This window comes from Bubalus bubalis, chromosome 18, assembly GCF_019923935.1.
Source record: "Bubalus bubalis isolate 160015118507 breed Murrah chromosome 18, NDDB_SH_1, whole genome shotgun sequence".
NCBI lineage: Eukaryota > Metazoa > Chordata > Mammalia > Artiodactyla > Bovidae > Bubalus > Bubalus bubalis.
In genome coordinates, this window is record NC_059174.1 from 23,550,708 (window position 1) to 23,554,682 (window position 3,975).

General features: G+C 50.6%; 1 pseudogene; it reads right to left on the reverse strand.

Annotated features, from left to right (window-relative positions):
* Positions 1–2,800: 2,800 nt before the first annotated feature.
* On the reverse strand, positions 2,801–3,729 carry LOC102399757 (annotated as a pseudogene).
* Between the last annotated feature and the right edge of the window lie 246 nt (positions 3,730–3,975).

The following is a 3,975-nucleotide window of genomic DNA, read 5'->3' on the forward strand; positions in this document are numbered from 1 at the left end:
CAGGCGGTCACAACCACTTACTTTTATGTGTATCTCCAGTGCCTAGGCAAGTATCTGGCATATGGTCAGCCCTCAGTGGATGGCTGGGTTTACAGATGAATGAAGCAAGGCCGTTTCTCAACCTGGCAGTGAGATCATGCACAGACTCCCACCTAGGGAGACAGAGAGGTCTCCCCATAACAGGTGGCCCTTGAGCTGAGTCATGAGGGAAATTCCAGGTCATGAGAGTCACTTCTTACAGCACAGAAGTAGGAGGCAGTAAGGGAATACAAGGACTTGCAGATTTGAAGTGTCTAAGTAGAAGGGCTGCAGAGAGAAATAAAATCCGGACAACAGGATCCTCCTATTCTGGATAAGGATATGGAATTTTTTTCAGAGGGTAGCAGGGAGCCAGTGAAAAGCTTTATATTTTTCACTGGAGTAATGTGACCAAGGGATCAAACTCAGGTCTCCTGCATTATTAGCAGATTCTTCACCATCTGAGCCATCAGGGAAGCCCTCTCACAATGTGATCATACTTGGTTGTATATAGTGTATCAGTGAGCAGTTGCTGAGTAACAAACCACCCCCAGGCTGAAAACAACCACCATATATTTGGCTCCTGAGCCTGTGGGCCACCTTGGAAGTTCTGCTGACCTGGACCAGCCTCAGCGGATCTTGACTGGGCTCACCCATGTGTCTGCAGCTGTGGGTCTTGGTTGCTTCCAGGTGCTGTCTCATTCTCCAGCAGGCTCAGCTGGACTTGTTCACATGACAGTCACAAGGGCGGGAGAGTAAATGTTCACGTGCAAGGCTTCTTGAGTCCTGAGTCAAGAGCTGGCAAACCATTACATCTGCTCTATTTTATTATCAAAGTAAGTTAAGAGTCCAGACGCTTCCTGAGTGCAGTTACAAAATCACACCACAAAGGGCATGTACAGAGGGAAGCAAAAATGATTGTAGCCATTCAGATGGATTGCTCTGGCTCTGCAGGGTGGAGAACAGCAGCAGGAAGCACTAAAAACTTGGCCCAAAAGTTTATTTGGGTTTTTCTGTAAAATGTGCTGGGAAAAAACCCAAAGGGGCCTTTCAGCCAACCTAAATAGGATCCTCAGTTAGCCCAGGTAAGAGGCAAAGGATAGATCCTTTTCAGACAAATGCGTTATGAGTCAACTTGCCTCAGCACTTCTGAGGTGCTAAGTACTGAACTGGTTCCATCTTGGAGCCTGGGGTGGTCACCTGGACCGGAAGGTATTTAATCTCAGTTTGAAGGAGGAATAAGATTTGGTAATCTCTGCGCCCCTACCCCAGCCCCAAGCAACTGCTTCATGGTTAGGGCCCTAGAGGCTGCAGGAGACAAAGGAGGAATCTGAATGCTGTTCCTGGGTGTGTCGGCTCAGGCATAGTCAACATTCTTTGGGATCATTGCTGAGAGTCTTTCCCTGGGTTGGAGGTCAGCCACCACCCTTGAAGGAGGTGTGGTTATTATTGACACTGCCCACAAGAGGGCAGCAGAGAATCATCAGTCAAATGGGTGCCTTTGGCCAGACTCAGGCATGAAGTTAAACATGAGAAGCCTAGATAAATATCTTTAAACCATGTTCTGTGTAGGAAGGGAGAATTACTTTGTGCCTATGGACTCGTGTTCTAGAGGCAGTTAACCAAGCATCATATCCCAGCTGTGTCATGCATGTGAGACCTGTGCTCTTATACAACAGCCACTCTCAGAAGCCTCCAGGCCCCGTGATTGCTTTAGTACTCTATTGTAATCTTGAAATTCTTAACAATTTTAAAATTATTCCATGTGCAGTCTGGTCCCTTTTAACTAATCTTCACAAAAGCCTCATTGTCCAAGTCCATGCTCAGTCACTTCAGTCATGTCCAACTCTTTGCGATCCTTTGGACTGCAGCTCACCAGACTCCTCTGTCCTTGGGATTTCCCAGGCAAGAATACTGGAGTGGGTTGCCATTTCCTCTTCCAGAAGATCTTCCCCAACACAGGGACGGAACCCAAGTCTCCTGTGTCTCCTGGATTGCAGACAGATTCTTTACCCACTGAGCCATCAGGGAAGCTCAAAGCCTCACTAAGTAGACATTAATATGTCCATTTCACAGATGAGTTGACTGTGGAGATGGAGGCAGCCGATATGGACTTTCTAACGGTGGAAAGCAGCAGTAGGGGATAATCATCTCCTAATTTGGTTCTTACTCTGCTCTTAACCTCAGTTCCAGGCCTCTCACAGTGCCACAACATCAGGAAGAGGATTAAACCCAGTGGAGGCTGGGCTGTCAGACACTGATGGCCAGAGCACTGGCTCTGGACTCAGGAGACAGAGAATTCAGAGCATGATTTTCCAGCTGACCTTGGGCACGTACATTTCCCTCTCTGAGCCTCAGTTTTTCCATCTATAAAATGGTACAGATGCATTCCGAGGTCCCTTGCTGCACCCTTGTATTAACCATGTCCTCTATGTCCTGTATTCTGATGTTTTGACAGCTGGAGCCTTGCTGATTCTGGGGGAACTGCCCCTCCCAGAGTTAGCCAATCCCTGGAGAGAAGAATGAACTTTCCCTTCCAGCATCCCAGAGCCTGTTTGCCAACATCTTTATTAGGCCCTCCACATGGACCACTATCATCCTGTCCTAATCACTCTAGATCAAGGACCTGACAACTGTTGGTAGTCCCTAAGCCCCAGAGCGTGGGGGCGGGGTGAGGGTAGGGGAGTGGGGGTGGGGGTGGGGGTGGGGTGGGTGGGGTGGGAGCAGGGAGTTGGCTAGCTCCTTCACCCCCCTCCCACCAACCAAGATAAAGATAAAGTTCTTTTTTTTTTTAGATGTGAAAATAGTATTTTAATAGTCAGTAACAGGAACACACAGCACCTCCTGGGCTGGAGGGTCCAGACAAGAACACTCACTAAGCACAAGCCTCCACATACCAAAGCTGCTTCCCTCACAGCTCTGTTGCAACAAAGGTCAGACACACCCCAGGTCCCCCTCAAGGAGGCCCCCCCGCCCCCACCTCCAGGCCCTGGCTCCTTACACAACGAAGGTCACATGGACACTGCAGGTTTATCATAAGTTGCCAACAGCACTTTATTTTTTCTTTTCAACATCCTGTTCTGCGGCTTCCTTGGCCCTTTTTGCCTGGATGCCAAAGAGCAGGGCGTTGGCACGGGCCATGTGGAAACTGGCAAATGCCTTAAAGTCCTTCTCCTCTGTGATGACTCTGGCTTTCTCCTTCTTATAGACGTTCGTATGGGCATAATAGGTCCGGTCAGCTGAGTCGCCAGTTTGAGCTCTTCAGCAGAGCTGTCTGCCTTCTTGGGGGCCGAGGGCTTCCTGGGGAACAGGATAAGCTTGGAGCGGTACTCCTTGAGCCGCTGCACGTTGGCCTGCAGGGATTCCGTGCACTTGTTCCACCGCCTCGGGTCCACTGAGATCCCAATGGTCCGGGCCACCTTCTTGTGGATGCCGGCCACCCTAAGCTCCTCCAGGCTGAAGCCCCTGCCGGCACAAACCTTCGTGTGGTGCCTGACCGTCAGGCATCTCACCACCGGCCGGAGAGGACGCGACGTGGGGCGCAGGGCAGTGCGGCGCGCCTTGGCCTGCCGGGCCTTGTGTCTATGGATCTTGTGAGCCGGCTGGTTGAACCACGTGGCCACGCGCCGCTGCCAGTCCTTGTGAAAGTGGGGCTTCAGGATCATGCCATTCCGGCTGGGCGCCATGGCTGCGGCCAAAAGGCCTCATCCAAGGGCTCACTGCCGGGAAAGCCAAGATAAAGTTCTTACCCCCAATTCCTCCCTCCTTCCTCTGCCCTCTGACACACCCAGTGTATTACCTTGTGCCCCACCAGGTGGCGTCACGCCCCCTCCTCTGGGGAACTGGGAGTAACTTACCTCTTAAATGGCAGTTGGCTCCTGATCCATGGGCTTTACCACACTTCAGAGTGTCTATTAATACACCGCATGTTAAAACAACTTCTTTATTTATGAATCC